General features: G+C 43.3%; 1 long non-coding RNA gene across 1 annotated transcript; it reads right to left on the minus strand.

Annotated features, from left to right (window-relative positions):
• Positions 1-1,482: 1,482 nt before the first annotated feature.
• Positions 1,483-22,289, minus strand: LOC110017626. The gene is made up of 3 exons (XR_002293081.2): positions 22,231-22,289; positions 12,258-12,384; positions 1,483-2,045 (listed from the first exon to the last, which is right to left on the minus strand). It is a non-coding gene; the product is annotated as an uncharacterized LOC110017626 (long non-coding RNA).
• Positions 22,290-22,659: the final 370 nt, after the last annotated feature.

Raw genomic sequence — 22,659 nt, forward strand, 5'->3', positions numbered from 1 at the left:
CAGGTTGCAGACCCCAGACAAGGTCTGGGTGTGTGAGAAACACCAGCCACTGCTGCTGCTGCTCCTCCTCCCTCCTCCATGCTTTCATCCTGCACGTCAAAGCCGGACGCTGCTCTGAAAAATCTTTTTTTTACAACCACTCATGTCAAGCTGTTATTTTTTTCAGGTGCTTAGAACATATTTTATTTGCTTTATTTTGTATTTTTAAAAAAAGTGTATAGAAACAGTGCATTGGCACTAAAGCGAACTTCCGCATTAAATATTCCCTTTAAATCACAGTGGCCGTGAAGGGCCCAGTTAAAAGTATCAAAGCCGAGCGGCGAGGAGACAAGAGGCTGGCGTTTAATCTAATCTATGTTCTAATAGTTGGGCAGACATTAATTATTGATAAGACGGGCAATTGATTGGTTAATAAGATAATGTAATTGAGAAATGAAAATCATCAGAGTTGAGTATGTGTCTGCGCTTCGTCTCGAATGTGAGCCACACGAGGGGTGGGGGGGGTTCTTAGGGAATTGCCTCTACATGGTTTCCATCATTACAGCCACACTATAAGAGCAAAGTGGTGATTAAAAGGACTTGATTGATTTGACTCTTACTGGGATAAGCTTTCCTCCTTCATTCGCTGGGATCTAAATGAAAAAAAAAAAAAAAGATGGATTTTTTGGTCCTAAAATTACTTTGGGGAAAAAATGTAAATAAAAAGGTTTTCAATTCCCAAATAGAAACCAGTAAGGATGGGTCAACTTACCTGCATCCGCATTACTCTAAGTGGACCGGCAGCGGTGAAATCTGCCAGAGACGGTGTGTGCATGTCGTCAAGAGGTGGCCCCACTCTCCCAGTTTTCACTCGCCTTTTGTCCTCGCTCTTTACTGTACTGCTCACACACTCACACACTCTTGAGCTCTAACCCACCCGGAGAGACGGAGACAGACCCTGCCGCCTGACACAAAAGCTATTGACTTTACTGTCTGCTGCAATGAATGATCTTCCTCAGCCAATTTCTGAATTTAGAAATGAGTTCAATACTAATAATGACAGTGGAGGGATTCTTCAGAGGAGTGGAGAAAAGAAGGGCAAAAAAGAGAGAGAAGTGAAATGGCAGAGTTTGTTTAGATTTAAAAGGAAAAGTTGCCATTATTGCTATATTACAGAAAATGACACCAGTCCTTTTTTTTTTTTTTGTCCCAGTCTCGTTCATATGAATTTGATGTGGAAAAACTTTGCGTTGTGTATTTTTTTAATATCGTTTTTTAAGCAAAATTTCTTTCAAATTTCATGCACCGATTTTTACACACACCTTTTATGATCCCACTTCTGATGGGATTTTGTGAGCGCGCTCCGTAATCCACTCCTATATTTCATGCTCCATAAAAGGAGCCCCCATTTTGTGCCTCTAAAATCTTAGAAAAAAATAAAAATAAAATAGGCATATAAATTTTTTTACATGGAATGTGTTTGGCTATTAAAAGAGAAACAAATAAGTCTGGCAAATATTTGTAATTTCAAAATTTAGAAGTATAGGAAACAATTTCAACATTTAAAAAAAAAATTGTGTACATATATATATATACATATTTGTGTGTGTGTGTGTATCTCATGGGAACTCTTCTTTTGGTGCACTTGGGCAGGCAGTGGTTTCATCGGGGTGAAGTGTGTTAATCAGAAACCCTGTGCCCTGTTGAGGCGTTAATTCAACCCCCCCTCCGTTACAGAGAAGTGTAGATTAATAGATAAGGGAGGTCTGGGCGCGGGTCACTGTGATATGGCCTTGCCTGTGTTCGACCGCTTGTCAGACACCTGCCTGGATTAAGCCGCCGGCTTCCTTCTCCGTTGCGCACAGGTGAGAGGTCAGCCATTTACCCAGTTCTCCAGGCTTTTGCTCCGTTTTCTTCCGAGGTGGGGTGGATCTGCATAAAAGCGCTGGAGTCCGTCCGCCGTACGCAGGAGTTTGCCTGCACATCGGGGGGGGGGGGCGCGATCAGGCAACATGGGGATCTGCCGCAGAGGATTACGGTTTAAGACTGCGGAGGAGATGAAGAACCTGGAAAGGAAGTGGGTTTTATTTTATTTATTCGGTTTGTAGAAGGGATTCAACAGGATTTTTTTTTTTTTCATTTTTTGGACTTCATTTTTTGTAGAAGATTGGAGAAGTAAAGCTTTCCCATACACACACAAAAAAAAGCGGGAAAGAGATGAAGAAAAAAATGCAGGAAACTCTACAAATTTGACTTATAACAAGCAAAATTACACCCCGCTGTCATTTAAATTATGGCTGCCCTCTATAAAGGTGTCTTTTAGGTGCATTAATTGAATTCGGCACTATTTCCCAATAATAATCTGTAAAGTTCAGCCGTCCATCCTTCATGAGATCCCCGCCGCGTACCACAGGAGTATCTATTTCAGTGGCTTAATTTATTTTCATGATTCACCGATAATGACGGCCATGCAGGCTGTACATCAGAATTAACCTTCATTTCACTGAGGTATATTACGATGACAGTCCACGACACATTTCACCTACACAAAGGGCATTTTCTCTCCCTCTTTCCCTCTTCTTCCTCTCAGTTTCTCGCCCCCCACCCACCCCCCATGCCTACCCCGGCTGTATAATCATCCTCGGCAGACCAAGATTGTTTGATAGCCGATTAATTTCCATAGGAAATCAAGTGGCCGGCTCTTCCTTTTTCTTCTACCCCCTCCGTCGCCAAACGCGTACAGACGGCTCTTCTCAACAATGCCAAACAGCGCTTACGCTTGGTGACTTTTTCTGTCAATTAGGTGTTTTATTTAATCTCATATTTCCTTTTTTTCTCACTCTCTCTCTCTCTCCTTGTAACAAATTGCATTCCCTGCCTAACGCTTCAGATATCTCCAGCACGGTTAATTTATTTTGGATGATGCCGACGTAACAAAAGTGCTGTAAATTAATCAGGGGACATCAAGCAAAAGTGGTGGGGTCCTCTAATTTTCATGCAAAAACCAGTAAAGTGTCAGATATGGAATCTACCATTTGCCATGGTCGCCAGTAAAAAAAAAAAAAAAAAAAGAAAGATTTCGTCGGGGACCCGACGCCACATCATTTCTGCCCTATTTTCTCCCTCATGAGCTCTTTGTTCTTCACCCCCTCCGTAGGATCCCCCCACTAAAAAAAAAAGGGCCCCCGTGCAAATGGCGATAATAGATTTCACCGCCGCAACAGCATTTTGGCCTATTTTAAGAAAAGGAAAAACCACAGAAACATTCAATATGTGGCATTAACCAGGGTGCGTGGCAAGGTTGCCAAAAAGTGATGAAGAAGTAACTGAATTGCTGCTCTCTGCTTGAAGTTCTTCCTTTCATTTCCTACCCCCCCCCCCTCCTCCTTTTCTTCTTCTCTCATTGACATATCATCTGTAATGAGGAGGGCTGGTAATTAGAATATTCTGGAGAGGTGAGCCCTGTTGGAGCTGGCGGATCCTACGTCGCCCTCCTTTTTTTTTGGGCATCGTGTCTTTGGAGTGGCATCACAGACGGAAAAACAGCTGTTCAACAACGCGGCTCCACGGATGCACCCCCTTTTTTACGGCGTCTGCGTGTGACCGTCCAGGGCTCCTCTATCAGCAAATAAATATAATCAATCTCCAATTTACATACAAATGGGCTTCTCCTGTTCATCCTAATAATCTGCACGGCATCCTCGGAGAGGGAAAATCATATTCACATGGCAATTTCGTATTTACCATTAGATGGCTTCATTGATCGTTGTTTTTTTATCATAACTTTATTTTTTTGCCACTTCATTTTATCATAGGATATTGAAGGCTTGTAGGGCTGACATGACGCATACGCTTCATTATTTTCCGCACAGGCACGATTATGGTTATTGACACTGTCACATCTTTACTGCTGTGAGCTGCAACGCTACGACTAAGACGGTGGTGGGGCGCGGAGGGTGGGGGGCAATGAATATCATTGAAGCCATTAATGGGTGTAAACTGCGGGGGCGCTACAAGTCCGTAATGCGGCTCATTCGTGTCATGTCAGTGATGGGGGGGTTACTGGAGGGGCCGTGACGGAGTCCCAACGCCTCTGTCAGCGGGATCAGTGCCACGGGCATCCGACACATCAAACACGGAAACGGAAGAAAAAGGAAAAGTCGAAACAGAAGACTCACATTTACTCTTGGAAAACTTACACTAATTTCAGGCTAATTAAAACTTATCTCAAAGGAAATCTAGATAAAATAGAAAGAAAAATGCTGACAGGACTGAGGTTTTTTTTTTCCTGCTTTATGAAGAGTACAAGGCAAAAAGATGATCTTAAAAGGGAGGCATGTCAGCTCTGAAATGCCGTTTCCCCTCCTTTTGCATATTTATCACCAAAGAAAGCCAGTAGGTAGAGAGTCGGGAAATCTGGGAAGTTTCGTCAAACAAACTGTGTTGACACTTCACGCGTCTACAGCTGATAACGTGTTGCCGAAACGAAATCTTGAGGATTGGAGACAAACATTGCTGCAACCTCTTCCAGATCAACAGCCGAAGAAGCAACAGCTGCTAACATGTTTGGTAATGAGGCAATTTAGCTGCCATCTCTGGCAGTTCTATCAAAAACAGCAGCTGGGAGTTGGCTGATCTTTGGAACACGGCTTCTTATTTAATTAACATGTTAGTTTGTAGCGTGAGAACCGGAGGACGTGGAACTTTTACACATACACACCAAGAATTTTTTTATTTCCCATTCCCCTTTTTGGTCCGTAACAATTTCAAATGTATTGAACGCTCATTAAAGCCTTGATCACGTACGGGCGCTGCGGGTTTTTGGGTTTTCGGGGTCCAGGGAGGGTCGTAGACAGGAGATGTTGCATTGTAAAAGTAGCGCAACTGCTTTCCAGTTACCTTAAAGGTTGTATGGCCACCTCAAAGGACATCATGAAAACGGAACGCACGTGGGGTAAGTATATGGTGACATATTCGCAAGGCTAAAGTAAGTTGCACATATGACGTATGGGTGATGCTGTTTTACCGCCCTTACATCACACTTTAGTCGATGGTAAGGTGTAAATACTGGCTCCTTAGTGACCGTGTAGGTGATACCTAGCCGAATCCGAATTCTTCCTCTACGGCTTCTCCCACATTTATTCCTCCAAACAGAGAGCTATAGAAAAATAGTGTCCTCAAATTTGGACGCTACTCCCACTTAATGACGTAATCAAAAGCCGCCGGTCAGTCATGTTTGCGCAGAGCTGCTAGCGCTCGTGGATACAGAACAACAACAGTTTTATAACTTTAAAAAAGGTCAGGCTAAAACAAAAAGTCATTACTTACATTTAAATGCAAACTTCTGTGCATCAGAGCACATTCACGTGAAGAAAAGCGCTTCTCCTCCGTGGCACAGTGTGACGCGGATCACCCTCGGGTTGGAGAGCTCAGCATCCCTTCGCCGTGAGGGTTAGCCCTTAAAAACAACAATTTTGGACAACCCTACCACTCCAAATGCCCCTACAGTTGGAGAAGTAGGGAGAATCCAAAGGGGTAGAGGAAGAATTCAGATTTGTCCGTAAGTGATCGTAGGAATTCCACACAAACCACGCTCTGATTGTCAGGAGTACACGCTTATCACATGAACAACACTTACGGGCTACTTGCGCAGTGCACATGTTTTGAGAGAGACAAAAAAGTAAAAAATTGCTACCCTTAGTTCCCCACTATGAGTTGTTTAGGTGTCCGCTACGACCTTTCACCTGCAGCATGCCCGTAGAAACAAATGTGCACAAACGTATTCACTCTATGGGCTTACCAAGCATGGGCTTACCAAGCAGTGTACGCCCTTGATATTTCATGCGGGCCGCACACATATTTGGCAACTTTTTGCTTGCACATGCACTCGTAAGGGCAGTTATGACTAAGGTATTGGAGAATGTGTGAGGTTGTTAAATGGATATTTAATGGTCTACTGTAAATTATCAACAAAAAAAAAGCATTGATTACTTTCTGAAATTATTTCCCAAAAGGGATCTCATATTGGTCGTCTTTCTATCAGGATACAAGGCACTTCTTTGAAAAATTCATGACAAACATTCATGTGGGAATTGTACTGTAAGTGCAAATGAGTTTGAGTTAACAAGTGGGTAACATGTTTGAACTTTCTCCCTCAATCTGTCTTCAGAACCCGCTAAATTCCCTTTTGTGGTGGTGAGATTGCTGGAGCCTATCCTTACATTGGGTTACATCACGAACACGTCACCAGCAGGGCCACACATTCACACCTAGGGACACTTCAGAGACACCAATAAACCTATGAAAAAGGTTTTTGGACTGCGGTAGGACAAAAAAAAACACGCACACCCGTGGAAAAAGGCGGAAACTCCACACAGAAAGAACTCAGCCGGGATTTGAACCCTTCCTGCTCTTATCTTCTTAATGCTACAAAAGAAAAGAACAACAAAAAGCTCATCTTCAACTTAGTTTCTAGATTTTGAAAAGGACTCTTTTCCAGTTTCTACCCATCCTAAAAATACAACTTTTTTCTCTTCCTTTATGTTTGTGCTCCTTATTTGCATTTGAATTGTACACTGTGCAGTTTTATGGGAGGTTTGTTTTGTTCTCTTAAAAAGCTCAGCTCCCTTTACAATTTTTTTTTGTTTGACAAATAAAAACGACTATTTTTAATTATTATTAACTGGTTCATAGTGACCTGATTAAAAAGTACTTGCAAAAAAACATTGTTTTGATAAAGTATCAAGGCTGTACACTGCAAAACTGAGTACTAAGACGGTAAAAGGATCCTTATTGTGAGACAAATTTTCTGTTTTTCAAAGGCAAAATAATCCAAGTTAAAAAGAACATGTACCAGTGACCAGAATTTTTTCTTAAAATAAGAATTCTTCTCATCTTATCTGTTTTTACAGTGTAAATATAAGGGTGGTTCAAAGTGTCTCTTGGGTTTTAGTATTTCAAATCTCTGCTGCTTTTCAACTTAAAAAAAACACCCAAAAAATTGTTTAATCACAAGTTTCTCCTTCAGATCAAAAGCAGCGTCACCGGCTTGTGAGGCGTAACAAAAACAAAGTGAGACGGCGCCGAAAGATCATCAACAGGCACTGACAAAGTGGTGCAATTAAGACGAAAGGGGGATCTGACAAAATGTTTGTCTGAGGTGTAAACAGGCGAGTCAACAGCATGCAAAGATGTAATAAGGAGACGGCGGAAACAGATGACAGCATTTAACAGGTTGTCATTATCAAACAGGATTTTTTTAGATCAACAAACTTCACAAGAGATGAGACTGAATTTAGAGGGAAATTTAGCCTAAATAAAAGGAATTTATTTCTGCTAAATAGATCCAATAATTAGGGGTTACCTGCGCTTGAAATAACAAAAAGACCTAAAAAAAAAGGTAAGACTGCTTAGATTTATCTCTTTTCTCGCAAGCACCTCTAATGCTACATTTACACTGCAGCATCAGCACACCTCGGCGTGTCAAAGTTGTCGACGGGCTTAACCCATCTTACTTGGATGTCTGTCACTGTGATGGTTACTGGATTCTGTTTAGAGATGTTCTTTTCTCAGAAAGACCCGCCACTGGGCATATCTGTTATGTACTGTCTCTTTCTCCAAGATACTTATCCAGTACTGTTCAGTTCCCAGGCTTGCTGGGTCTGCTCGGGTGTTTTGACCCTGCCACTGAGCGTACGCTTTTGCAGGTTCAGTCGCTCCCTCTTGAGCTGCACGCGCTCCCTCCTCTTTCTTACACACGCGCGCGATTTCAGCACATACACATCCTCATTCTACAACACATGCTTCAATGTGGGCACATGGGGCTTATAGACAGGTGCGGCTTATGTATGTACAAAATCTCTTATCCTTTAAAAATGTAAGGGGTGCGGCTCATAATCAGGTGCACTCTATAGTCTGGAAATTCGGTAGATCTTTTAGAGCTTGTTGTCTCAAAAGTACCAAAAAAGTGTGGGCACCCCGGCTGTAGAAAGTCCTAGAATGCGTGTTCAGCATATGGTGTTCACACTGGAAAAGTGCCGAATGTTATAGAACGCGGACAAACATGAGTTCTTGAACGCAACTTTAGGCCGCATGATTAAACTGGATGAGCTGGAAAGGTCTTCTTGGTTTTTTTACTGTTCACTAACACATGTACTGACAAGCTATTGTTTTTTTCACAGCTCAATTCTGATAATTGAAAGACTTGGTTTCATAATTCCAGCCAAGTACAAACCAAGATAATTGATTTCTCCTTCATGATCAATTTTCAAATGGATGGCACTTCTGTTAATTAAAAGGGAGGCCATCCATACATTACTACCAAGTCTGAATTCCTTTTTTTTTTTTTTTTTTTTAACTTGTCCTGTCCAACAGCTAGGCAGACAGATGAGAGCTGAGGGCCTCTTGTGTTGGACATATTTTACTTTAACAAGAGGGGTTATTAATCTTCAGACAAACCAAAGGTATGTCTGAATAAACCCCTTTTGTAATTGAGGCCAAACTTTATTAATTTCAATCATGTTTGAAAATCTTTGGTGTTGGACTGGACGGAAAAGGAAAGAGGGGAAGAAGAGAGAGGGACGTTAGAGAGAGGGGGGGTAGGAGGGTGATAATAGGAGGGGAAGGGGGATAAGACCATGAAGCAGCATAAAGCAACAAGTTTACTGGTTGTTAATCATTATGGTAAGGTTCAAATGTAGTTCAAAAAGGGCGGGGCCTATCCACACACACACTCAAATGTTATAAACACACCTGCTAGCTGCAAAAATGTCCACCTGTCGACATGTACACAAAACAGATAGTGTTCACACGCATACTTATGCCTTAAAACCAACTAGTGTGAAATATTTCAGTCATTCAATCATGCAAACTGTTAGTGCAAAGGTGAGCTAACACCTGTGCTCAGGTGAGTGTTTATGTTCTTCTAAAATGGATGGTGGAACGTGACAAGAAGGAGGGAGAGTGCCCAGGCATCCCCACCCCAAGACCCCCACCGCAGCAGCAGCGGCAGCCGAAATCCCCACGGGAACCGGCAGGGAACAACCGCCGTCCGGGCGACCAAGCCCGCCACCCAGGCCAGGGCCAGCAGGACCGCCGCAAGGCCCCCAGAGCCAGAGAGCAGGGAGGCACGGAGGGAAAGAGAGCGCCGCCCCAGCCCAATCAGGAGAGCAGCCCCCCCGCCGCGCCGGGAGCGCCCAACGCAGGGCCCCACCGGAGAAGGACGCCCACAGCCCCAGACGAGCACCCCACCACCACCCAGGAGTTCCGGGCATCCCCCCGCCCCTACCCCAGGTACGAGCCAGGACCCCCCAAGGGAGACCCGCTCCGCACTCCAGGCAGCCATCCGCCCGGCCCACCGTTGGTCCAGGGAGGAGCAAGGCAGGGGCCCGCCGCCCCCGCCCAGGAGGGGGGAACCCCGGGGAAAAAAGAGGGCCCACAAGGGGTGTTATAAATATGGCCCGACCAGGTTCGGCCATGTTGGAAGTTTGGCAGGGCCCAGCGCTCAGGGGCAAGGACCAGGACCCACCCCCCAGGGACACGAACACCCCCGGCTCAGGTGTAATATGAACCCCCCCCACCATGCGGAGAGAGCACCGCCGGGCCCAGGGAGCCAGCACCCAAGGGACACGGCCGCCATCGCCAAGGGGCCCGCACCCCCCACCAGGGAAGGGGTAGGGGACAGATGGACCCAGGTCCTACCTTCCTTGCAAAATGTGTGTGCGTGTATGTGTGTTTGAAAGGGTGTGTGTGTTTATGTTGGAATGTATATATTGAAGGGGGAGGGGTGTGTGTACTAAGGGGGGTGCATTTAAAATTGGCGAGTAGGGCACTAAGGGGACATCTCCTGATTACTCACAGTGATGTCCCCTCACCCTCCCCACCAAGGGGCCCTAAATGTCTAAGGTGCGGTTAAAATTGGCGGGTAGGGTGCCAGGAGGACATCTGCTGCTTGCTGGCAGTGATGTCCAAGCACCCCCCCTACCAAGGACCCTACATGTCTAAGGTGCAAATAAAACCGAAAGAGGGGGGGCCCACTCCATACGGCAACCATAGGAGGTGGGCCACTGCCAAGTAGCCCCCCCCCAAGGCGCATCGCAGGCTAGACCCCCCACCCCCTCACCCTAATATGAGGTTATATGAGGAAGGGGGTAAGTTGGGGACAGCTGGTAGACTGTCCCCCGGTGGTCAAACAGCTGTCCCCCCCCCCCCCCCCCCCCAGCAAAGGGGCCAGGGCCACCCAGCCCAGGGGCCCCACCCCCGGAGGCGCCGACACCCCAGGCCCAGCACCACCCAACCCACACAGAGAGAGAGGAGCCAGAAAGCGTCTGAATTCCTGATTGATCAACCTGGTTTAACTTTAAATTTGCGGCCAATTGCCACAAGTGTTGAACGTGGAGCCCAAAAACAGTTGTAAAAACTAGCGTAGCTACATGCAAACGTAAGAGTTTTGACCCAGAAACGCACGCTTACATAGACTTTTTATTGGAAGTGGTTGCTTAAAGGTGCATTGCTGAGGGAGGTGTTTTATTTTTTCATCACCTTTGGCAATGTTTGTCCCAACTAGAGAGAAAAAAGAAATTCCCCTCCCAAAAAAGAACATACCTGAGAAATAATGATGGAACAAAACATATGTGTTCTTTAAAATCCCTATTGGAACAAGAAAGAAATGTATGAATATAAAAAGAAAAACAAAAAAAATCTTAGCACCTAATTAAAATGATAACTGCGTTTTCATTTTTCAAACTCTCATATCCTGAGGGCCAATTGGGATGAGTGCTGCCCCCTCCCTTCGTGCAGCTGGAGTTTCTTCCTCTCCATCAGTCCGTCTCCTCTCTCCACCTCTCCTTCTCTCCATCTTTCTCCCACTCCACTGTGGCTCACTGAACTGCTCCTACAGCAATATCCCATCATTACCATCTCCCCAGCTGAGCTTCAGCCCCGCCATTATCATGCCGCATTATTAATCTTCTTGTCTTATCAACTTGCAAATCACAAACCGTTGAGCCTTATGGCGCAGTTTGGGGTGCGCCGTTACTCATTTTGTAGGTCTACCTAGCCTGCAAGTCTTTTTTTCTAATCACCTGGCCATCGTCACTCTTCCGCTGTTGCCCGGCGCTCCTCCTTGTCCCGGCGCTTGGCGGCACGTGAGGGGGTTGAGTGCTTTGCTCCGTCTTCAAGCTCCCTTTTTCCTCTAAAATTCTGGCCCTCAGAAGCGGGCCCCATGTTTAGTGTTTAAACTCTCAGATCAGTAGATTGGGATAAATCTGTCACATCAAGTCTTAAAAATATAAATACTAGAGATATTTAACAACAGAAGTAAAACTAATTTTGAATAGTTTAAGTACTTTAACAATTTAATGCCTAAGTGGGGTCAAAAGTGACCCAATGTATTGTTATTCCAGGTATTCCTCATAAAATGTGTTTGTTACAAGAACCCATTACATTTTTTAAATTTATCTATACACACTTTTATATATTCATACATGAATACCCCGCATTTCCAAAGGTGGGGTCAAAAGCGACCCCATGGGTTATAATTCTTTAAAATATTTGAAAATAAAATTATTTATATTTTTATATTCCATGTTTCTCATGCAACATGTTTGTTATGTGATGCTATTGCATTTTAAAGAACAAAATATTTCATTTTAGTCGCTTTTCTATCACTACCTCACTTTTTCAAAAGTGGGGTCCAAAGTGACCCGATGGATTGTGATTTTTTAAAATATTTGAAAATAAGAGTATTTATATTTGATGTTCCAGATATTCCTCGTAAAAGTTGTTTATTATATGAGGTCATTGCATTTAAAAAAAACATTTTTACACATTTTAAAAAATGCAACTTTTGTATCACGATCCCACTTTTCCATAAGGGTAAAAAATGACCCTTAGTGTTTCCTATAGGATTTCAAGGGTCGGTCATTGAAACTTTTGATTTTTATCAACTAAGACTGTCAGTGTACATTTACCGTCCCACCACACAGGCGGTCATGCAAGGGTTTAAGACTTTTTGTGTTTTCTGGTGTTTTTAACTTGTTCTTGTAACTAAGATGATCAGATCAAAGATGGGACTTTAAGAGCTTTAACTATTTATTTTAGGGAAAGTTGAATATTTACATCTAAATTTTGTTTCTTTTTGATTAACAATGAAAAAACAGAGTTGTAGCTTTTTTTTAAATATAACATTTTCTACTTGAAATCCCAATTTTTATTGGATATTTGTGTCACTGTTTTTAATGTTTTTGCAACCATCGTGAACCAATCTTCCTTTTGCTTACTTGGAATCAGTCCCACAGATGACGATACCAGCAACTCGCCGCGGTTTGAATTTCTGCCTTCAATTTTCTTCCGTGCGTCTTGTTTTCGCTCAGACTTTCTTGTTTCCTCAGCCTCATCCTGTTATTCCTGCATGACAACACAAAAAAAACCAAAACATAAACCCGACTTCAATGAAAGACGTTTGCTGGAAGGAGTCAACGGCAAATGGGATTCATTTTGCTAATGGCTCGGCGTTAACGCCAGTCGTTTGAGCGCTGACCCAGAGCGCCTGACTCATGCATCCCCCGATGTTCCTGTCATCTCTCCTGCTCTGTCTGCTGATGTTAGTATTCCAGAGTTGAGCACAGAGGGGGTGGACAGAGAAAAAAAAGAAAAAAAAAGAGACAAAGTTTCTTTAAAGAAACACCATTGACCCCTGGATCCCGCTCTCACTTGAGTTTGCTTTCCTCCAGGGCTAAAATATTCACCCTGGAAATGTGCTGTGGCTATGGCTACGCAACATAAAAAAAAAATGTAAAAAAAAAGTCGGAGAAATCTGCAAGGAATGTGCGCTTCTCCTCTGTGTGCAAGAGTCTGAATTAGCATTTCCTTTGAAAAACTTTGCATTAAAAATCACAATTTTTTTTCCCTCCTTATCTCCACATAGCTCATTAAGCACCATACAACAGGTACCTCGCATAAAATATTTAGGAGAAGACAAAGTGTTTCATGTGCTCCTATGGACCCTGCTATTACCCGGGCCATTCACACAGCATCCGCTCCAAACAGCTCACCCTTTGATCTTCATTAATATCATTTGGCTAAATATTTCAAATACTCTTTCATATGTTTGATTAACATCTTTCAGAATTATTCAGTAAAACAGAAATTAGCTTTGAATGTTCGAGTGCTAATGATGAAATTGCGATCACCCTCCCGTCGCTATGAGGCCGGTGGCATTCAGGAAAAAAAAAAAAAAAAAAAAAGACTGGTAATTTTCCATTTGATCAGCAATATACCGCAATACATAGTGGACAGTCTATAAAACTTCATGTATCAACTTCCCCCCTCGCATTCAAATATGTGCTTAGAAGCCTTGGGTATTAATATTCGTGACGGGTGTATTTTAGAGCACATTTCAGAGCGCTGCGTGCTCCACATTGTAATTTCCAGGCTTATCTAATCAATTCTGCAAGCTCCGTCGGCCTCATGTCTGGTCCTGTGAAAGAAATCAGCTCGGTAGCACCTTCAGAACACTTATAAATAATGAAAAACATCTTTTAAAACGAAAGAAGCGCTTAGGGAAAAAATGTTGATTAGAAAAGTGCTTTTTATCCGTGACTTCAAATCTTTCACATTCCGAAGATGCGGAGGACTTCGGGCAAACTGCGACGAATAAAATACTTCTATCTGGTTGGGGAAAAGAGGAACAAAAAAAAAAAAAAGAAAAGTATTAATTCTTTTTGATAAAAAAGTGCTGACAGCACAGAATGAGCCAGGTGGTATTTGGATACGAGCAGTAAAAATGATATGAGTTCGGAAGATCACTTTCATCTTGGGTATGGAGCTGTCCTTGAAAAGTTATCTGAACTTGGAGCGAGATGTTGCACGACTTCATCTTCTTCTGCTCGTCAGTGAACTTCTGTCAAAACCCAACTTTTATCTGGTTTGTTTCGGCTGTACGAAAAACGCCGTGGTCGCAAACACCCGTATGGGTGCTCCAGGTTTTTGGGTTGTAGATGGGAGCGACATATTAAAGGTAGCGTAACGGTGTCTAGGAGTTCCATTGAGGTTTGTACTTTAAGGGATGTCATGAAAATGTGACAGACCATAGTTGTGCTTGTATCGTTAAGTATTTGTTAGGATAATGTAAGTTGCACAAACGTATCACGTACAGGTCTAATGCTGTTGTCTAATGCTCTTACACCTGACTCTAGTAGTTAATGAAGTGCATATAATGGCCTTTTACTGACAACGCGCTGAAGTTGCACTCACGGGGTGTACATACTATGAGTGCCCATAGGATGTCGACCCAAACTACATTCTATTCTAAAAGAGTGAAGTCTAAACTACAATCATAAAAGAGTCTAAACTATGACCTGTTGCTCGTAGCATGGACGTAGAAAAATGTGCTTCATTCTACAGGCTGTGGTCTACGATCTTAAAATCTCGTGCTATACACGCAGGTTTGCCCTTTTTTTTGTCTACTGACAGTCTGCATCCATCTGTAAGGATAGTTGTGACTAAGGCACAATCAACTTTGGGAGAAGTTTAAGGGGGAAAAAAATGGAAAAAAGCTTTACGCGGTTCGTTTACTGTGTCCTATTTTGTCGTGCAGGGCCGGGTGGAAGGTAAGAACACGAGAAAATACCGGCTTTTTATGCCCGTCTATAAATTAGGAGTGGTGGGTTGATGAGGAGTGAAGGAGAGTCGTGTCTCAGATCACAGACAGAAAAGAAAGGGAAAGAAACCAGGCTGCAAGACGATACATCACACATGGACACAAAGATACACTGGGGTCCGGATGACAGTTATTGTGTTAGGTTCTTGGAAAAAATAAAAAACAGATTACGGGGCAACACACGTGCACTACCCAGCTGGCATTAAGCCACTGTGCACCTCCTCAGGTGAGGATTTGCATTCTGCCTCTGGTAGGTCGACCGACAAATTGCCCAGGCAGCCGCAGGAGACGGAGGGGAGAAAAGCAGCTTGGAAAGTATCTCATTCGTCTGGCGCTCTCAGCGGAGCCAGCCCGACTAACACACCTTACTTCCACGGGCTGAGAGATGCTGGCGGGCGGATGGAGACCGGAAGGCCTGGCGGCCATGGCCGGACCGTCCCTCCCTGGGGCCAGGAGTGGCTCGAAGACCAGTGTCCCCCCCCGAGCTCGCCCTGGGCCCTTAGCCCCGGGGCTATCATTCACAGACAAGCCCCTGTTTTTCCAATCAAAGATACCAACTGAGGGAAATGGACCCAAAGTGCTACTTACTGAGCTGAATTATTCACAACCTGAAATGTCTAGAAAGAAATTAAGAAGAAGAAAGAAATCAGAAAGAAATCCTTTTCAGCACATTTACATCTTTAATCAGATGAGAAAATTACTCGCCCAAAAATTTGGTTTCAAATTGAAGTTCATTTGTTATTTTTATTTTGTCTTTAAATGAATAAAGATAAATGGTATTTCTGTAGTTTGATTAGCACACACAATTTAAGATAAAATGATGGAACAATTAAAATATCTCGCAGTAGTATCGTAAGTATTTCTGTAACTCCAATCCATATATAAGAAATGATTTATTCAGACCACAAATACAAAGACTCAAGTTTCAGCCACACTAAAATAGACTAAGAATTATATATATATATATATATATATATATATATATATATATATATATATATATATATATATATATATATGGGGTTTCAAATTATTACATTAACCTTGGTTAGTTGACAAAAACAAATTAATACTTTTTTTCTAATCGCGTTAATCAATAAAATTTTAAATCCATAATCTTTTATATCTGTTGTGAAAAGGATAACGCCCGAGGAGGTGTCCATTGTCAGAAAATAATGGACAATATCGAGGCTTGATTGGACAGTTGCTTCTGCAAAGTCCATTCATTTCTGTTATACCATGGTCCGGGTAAATACTCGATTGTGATTGGCTGCTGGGTGTGGATTACAAAGTGATAATGTACCCCTAAAAAAGAAGTTCCGGTCACATATCTCAAATGTTCCATGTCACTGCACTGGCTTCTTTGAAACTGACTTTTGCATCATCATCTGGACAAAAATAAGCAGTAAGGGGTGAACTAATTAGCATATTTATCGTTGTCCGTTGCCACTGGAGTCGAGGGCGGTGCTGGCTCAACCATTACCATGACAACGCAACACATCGTATCAAATAGTCCACTTGAGCAGCGTAGTGATATAGAACATTTTGGCTATGTGACCAGAACTTCTTTTTTAGGTGTTCCTGTTCACACTGTCCATTTTCACTTCTTATTACACTTCTCATTTTTATCTCAATTTCAATCTATAACTATTATCGGTTATGGACAACGTGAAAGCCTGATCCCATTGGAGGGTTGCTTATGCAAAGTCTGTAAATTTTAAAAAATGCCCACCTCATCAGACATTATCCTACTTATACAATGGTGACTTGCAGACGCAATACAAATGGAATCAATTATTAGTTCTTTTTATTTTTCTTAGATCGAAATAGTTTTTTGCAGAAGCGACCATTTGATATGTTGTCATGGTAACGGCTGGAGAGCCTGCACCAACCTCGCTCTTCAGCAGCGGAAGAAGGTGGTATATAAGCTGATCGGCACGAGAAGTTAAACAAAACGTTTCAGAGGGGAAGTTCACGCCTTACCTTTTGTTTTTGTCCAGATGGCTAAAACTGCACAATCATAACAATTTACAACAGATAAAAATGTAGTTGGAGTCGGACTTAAAATCAGAGCCCTGGAGCAATCCCACCCCCACTCCCTATTGCTTAGAGTTTATAGCAGGGAGTTTCTAGCCCGCCTAGCGCATTTCATCGGTCCCATATAAGCTTTTTTTTGTTTTTTTCCAAACAGCATTTTTTTGTCTGCTCCTGATGCACATTGATTTGAATAATGAAAACACTCAGAAATAACATTCTGTGCTTACTTTTCTTCATATATGTCCAGCATCATCAGAAAAATTGCTGCTAGAACACATTAAAAGCACCAAAAACACAGTTTTAACATGGACTCTGTTTAAAGGAAGCTGGATGGAGTTAATGTATGCTGCAAAGATTAGAACATGTAGCAAAGTTATAAGAAAAAATAAGGAAAGGGATACGAGGAGAGGGTTCATAGAGGGGCGAGATGATGGTGAGAATTAATGGAGAAAAGTAAAGGGGAACAGGCTCCCTCCAAAGTGTCAATGTTTCCCCACACAGGTGCCAGTCTGTGAGGCACGGCACAGAGCTTTAATGGATATGAGTGTTTGTGCTCACCAGGTACAGTATGCATATTCCCAGCCTCCCCCTTATGTTTGTTGCCATGCTGTCCTCTCTCGGTTTCCTTAATGAGGCTCGACGCGTGGCTGCCTCAGCACCTGCCGTGGGTGGCCACAGGGTTAATCCCGGCTGGCCTCCTCCGTTACATCGTCCTCATGTGCTCTCTCTCTCTGCGCGATGCCTCTGGGCTGCTGACGGCAGCAGGCACCGACCGGTGAGGAGGCTGGGTGGGGGGGAGTGTTGGGTGGTGACAACCCCCCTCCCCCTTTCCCAGTACGGGGCAGAATGAGTTGTTCGAGACGCCGCTTGATACCTGACAATCGGACGGCTTCATAAATTACCAAATGAAGATTGATTGTGCACTCCCCGCGTTGTGTTGGGCCTCCCGTCAGACAAAGGATCAGTTAGGCGAGGAGAGGAGATTACATGTTTGTTCAGCCAAACAGTTAGACGGCGACACGTGGAGATCCGTGAACTGGCACACACTCTCCGGCTGCCCTTGATTGTTGTCAGGCTTAAGGTAAAAAGTGATCTGGCTGCTTCATGCTCTACCAGTTAGATAAAAACAGTCAGTCAAGTGGGGAGTCACCTGGTCAGTCACTCGAACTGGCGATGCAGACTCCATTACAGATCCTGTCAACGAGGCCAAAGGAATCTGTATTATTTATGGAGAGGCACAAAATGTAAGAAAAAGTCTGTCTGTGTGTCTGTGAGGCCTCAAACCCAGACAAGTGTAGGAGAATGTGCCTTTCAGTCCATCTTGTCCGTGCACACATGGATGGCGCGTACACAATGGAAAAATGTTAGAATGTATCATTTCTGCATGGGCGACCGTAACATCAATGTGTGCTTTACTCGACGTAGCGCATTCGTGTCTTTCCAAACCCAAGTGGGTTAAAAAAAAGAAGAAAAAAAAGAAGGTAGATATCTGTGGAAGGGCCGAGGCCATTTTATTCGAGATTGATGCCACTCTTATTGGACATCAACCCACCCCGCCCGCCCGCCCGCCCGCCGCCTTCTCGCATCACAGTAGAACTGTCCACATCAGCAGAACATCTTTGACGCACACTCAGAAAGTTAATCGACTTGAAAAACCACAATCAGAACAATGTCCCTCTTTTTTTTTTTTTGTCGACACGTGCGCATCGTCTCTGTCCAGAAGCGGTAACCTTGCCTTGCAAGTTGCTTACTCAACAGACCTTGTTATGGTGTGGCAGCTTTACAACCCTCGCCTGCTGAAAGGTCAGCGCCGTCGCAACCGATCTCATTCCAGAGGGGGCTCGCCCGTTATGATCGGGCCATTATCATAAGCTCATTCACAAATTGGTGCAGTAAGGGATGATGGGACGTGGGCCATGGGGTAAAAAGATAAAGGGTAGCAGAGTGAAAAAAGAAAAAAACGCAAATAGATACAGGGAAGGAACCCCTGCTTCCTGTAACCACTTGTAGTCGTGGATAAAAAAAAACAAAAATGGGAGTGTTTCAATAGCAGCATGAAGGAGAGGAGGTGGAAAAAAACGGGGAGCACACTTCCTTCATAGCTTTTTTTTTAAATACATGTAGAGGCACTAAATTGACTCGAGGGCCTGTCAGAAAGCTGAGAAAAGAGCCGAAGAGAGGAAAGAAAAGTCAAATAAATCTGATGGATATTCCCTCCCATCAGGAGGCCAAAATGCCAGACGCGGCGTAAATCATGACGCGCAGGCCGTCCATCCAGTCCGAGACGACATTACCCCCACCAGCTGTCTCCGCTTTACGACTTCGCCAATCATCTCATCGAGAAGCCCCAGAACGGAGATTGATGTTTATTCAGATCTGGCCAACATATTTTACATTACACAAGCAGCAAAAGAGACACTAAAACATTTGGCCGGCTTGGCTAAATGAACCCTGAGATCATTTAATGTGCGGAGAACACGAGAAGATAGAAAAGGTTTCGAGCCATTTCCTTCATTCATTCGTCCGTCTTTTGAGCTCAAACTGTGACCAGGAAAGTTTTAGAAAGGGTCAAGTTCATGGGTCACAGTGGTTTAACACCCCTTAATAGTCTTTTTTAAATATTCATAATGTGCACGTTGGAGTTTTCCCACCGTTGCTGTAATATGCCATAAAGGGCAGCCATTCAGCGCTTGCAGGCTGCATGTGTGGGGTCAGACTCCTGATGTGTGCGGTAATGTCAAATCCAGCCAGTTGTGTTTTCTGGCAGAAAGTCAATACCGCCTAAACGTAGGTCTACCTGGAACTGTAGTCTCTTCTCTCCCAGTTTGACACGTCCAGTAGGCTATTCTGGGAGCGAGGATGGCAGAAGGTGGAAGCCACAACATCATACAACGTCTGCTGGTTATGATTACAAGCAGGATAAAGGAAAAGCAAAGTACCATATTTTCCACACTATGATGCACTTAAAAGCCTTCCTTTTTTTTAAGAAACAACAGGGCACTGTACATATGAAATTAATTCTGGTTGTGCTTGTTGAAACTATTTTGAGAGCTACGCAACGATCTGCAAAGTTGCAAAAGAAAATGGATAAACGGATAAAAATCATCAAAATGAATTGACTTCATTTTATTGGAGCCGGAAGTAAAAACCATTTTCTGTGAGTTATGTCACACTCACTCTGTGCAGGTCTCATTTACAGTCAATGGTTACACTATAAAACTAAAATCTGCACTGTAGGAGTTCAGAAGTTTAAAGCCAGTAAAAGTCCTCACTCCGATGGGATCAAACGTTTTATCCACTTTTTTCAGACAAACATGAACATTTTCACATTTTTCTCTCTTGTTTAAATCTTCATTGAAAAACAAGTCCGTTATTATAGAATGAAAAGAAAGATCGTGATTGACGTGACTGACAAATGATGTAGATTTGTGAGTTGCACGCATTCTGTAGAGGAGACACGACGCAAAGAGATTGATTGACATGCACAACAGCCAATCAGGACACAGAACACACTCCTTTGTCAAAACAAAAACAAACAGCGAGACCATGAAATCAAATCAAACTTCATTTGCTTAGGACTTTTTCAACTTGTGTTACACAAAGTGCTTTACATAAAAAACAAAGTTAAAGTATAAAAACAAAAGGCAAGATAAAAGGTGAACTGTGCACTGGCTTCACCTGGCCAATCAAAACTACTAGATTCTATCATGTCCCAAAAACATACTTCCTCTGTTAAGAATGAAAGCTTGCTGTAAAGTCAAGAAGGGAGCGCGGTGAGTTTGTACCCGTTAAAAACACAGATAACAGCACGTTTAAATAATTCCAGGGAGCGGCCGGCCAATAAATTTCTGAGCAGAGGTTAATTTAGCGTGGTGAGACCTCACTGCAATTACCTTGTTCGATGCCCCCCCCCCTCCAAACGCCCTCAGGGCCCGGTCTAAAATGTCACCCAGGAGGAGGGATGGAGGGCTGGAAGGTTTAGTGGGATGGAATTCTTTTACCTCGAGATGCAGTCGTGAAAAACAAGGTAATCAGGACGGACTCCACGCTGACAATAGAGCTCTGCGAGCACGTTTAACCGAGGAGGAGAAATTAGATTTTTCCTGTGCATCTTAATTACAGGAGAAAACTATGGGGAGGGAAGATGCAAATAGAGACAAAATTCAAAATTGCTGGACGAATATAGGAAACAAACTGAAAAATGAAGTACTTGCTCCAAGGAAGATCATGTTTTTAATGTTTTAACGTTCTTGTGTTTTTTTCTGACGGTGGAGTACATAAATTGCATTCCAGAGAATTTCTTTGTTCAAATCATTGTGAATCAGGAGCAGACCAAAAAACGCTGTTTTTAAAAAAGATCGTTTTTCTAACGTGGAAAACATCCTGCTTCATTCTCCAAGTAGGAGGGGAAATGGGGGCGGGGTTGCTCCACAGCAACAGTCCAGCCCACAACTTCTAATGAACTCCTGCCGCATTGCAGAAACTATGTCCTAGAAAACGACACCGGTTTTTCGATTTTGGCTAAAAATGGCAGAATCATAACTAAAAGACCATTGGGGACACTCTGATAATAGATCAAACAGTGATCAGAGTGCGTATTTAAGGGTGAATTTGTTTCCCCCAATAATCCAGAATACACCAGAACAGACACTTGTCCGGGACCACAAACCGCTCTCGGACCCATCTTTCAAGGCGGTCTCGGTTTGTTTCCAATAGAACACAGCTCCACTTAGTTTCTTCAGTCTGAATGCGCTCTGTGCTCGGAGCAGAACAACTAGACCAAACGGCCACTGTCGCCAAGCATTACGGGATGTAAACAGAACAGGAAGGTAGTAACCATGACGATGAGACACAGCAACTCATTACCAACTTTTTACGTAACGCACATTGGCTCTCACACTATTTTCCCGCAAACTATGCGTCATAAATACCTTCCTCGTTGTCTGCTTAGAAACCGCCTTGCAGCATGCCGCTGCCCGACAAGTAAAGTGTTGTACCAGATGTTGATACAGATGTTTAAAATATCAGTGAAATACAAAGTTAGAATAAGTGAACTATCCCGACAAGGATTGCAAAGCGACTTCTTTTCCTCTATTCTTTCTCTTTTTGGTTTGCTCTGCCTTCTTAATTCCTGGCCAATGGCCGAAGAGATCTTTAGTCACGTGGTTTTGTTTACAAGCCTTGGTTCCAAACGGAAAAGTCTTTTTGACGACTGAATCCAGACCATACGCAAGGTTCAGCACTAGTTCCGGACCAAATTAAGCGAACTATGTCTGAACACCCTAATATAGATGAGTATTTTTGAAATGGCAACTATTTCTATTAATGGGATGACATTAGTGTCACACAGTTTGTGACTTGGTTCTGTTTCACGTGATTTTCTGGATCAGCGCTTCCCTGCCAATCCACAAGGCCCCATCTTTATCTCCCTCCCATAAGCCGTGGGTCCGGCTTTGCAATATCCACCGCCGGGATCTGAGATGTCTGTAATTACTACTCTATCTTCATCTACTCAAATCAGCCCGATCCAAATCTTTATTTCCCACAGGCCTTACCTCCCAGGAAGGCGCAGTCAATGCCTTGCGCCCTTTAATCAGACCTCGACTCACGCTGTGGAAAAAGAGGAAAAAAGACGGTCAAGCTGTGCCAGTGGCCTTTAGAAGTGGAAAGGTTCCAACAAAGTTTGCCCCAAATATAAACACAGACTGTGTCTTAATTCAAACATGGCGCAGTGTTTCAGTCAGCTGGGAGCAGAGGTTTTTTTTCTTCATTTATTTAATTGTCTTGTGGCAACTCCAGTAGTTGACAGACTTTTCTATCGAAGGTTTGAGGTCATTAGTGCCATTTGGCCTAACATGAATGGCAGCACGGATTTCACAGAATAAAGGTCTCATTCTAAAATAGGGCTACTTTTCTACCGTAGTGTAATTGAACTACGTGTTACAGCCCCAGTGTGGAGCAAACATGGAGGCCCAAATAGAGGA

Source organism: Oryzias latipes, chromosome 23, assembly GCF_002234675.1.
Source record: "Oryzias latipes chromosome 23, ASM223467v1".
Lineage (NCBI taxonomy): Eukaryota > Metazoa > Chordata > Actinopteri > Beloniformes > Adrianichthyidae > Oryzias > Oryzias latipes.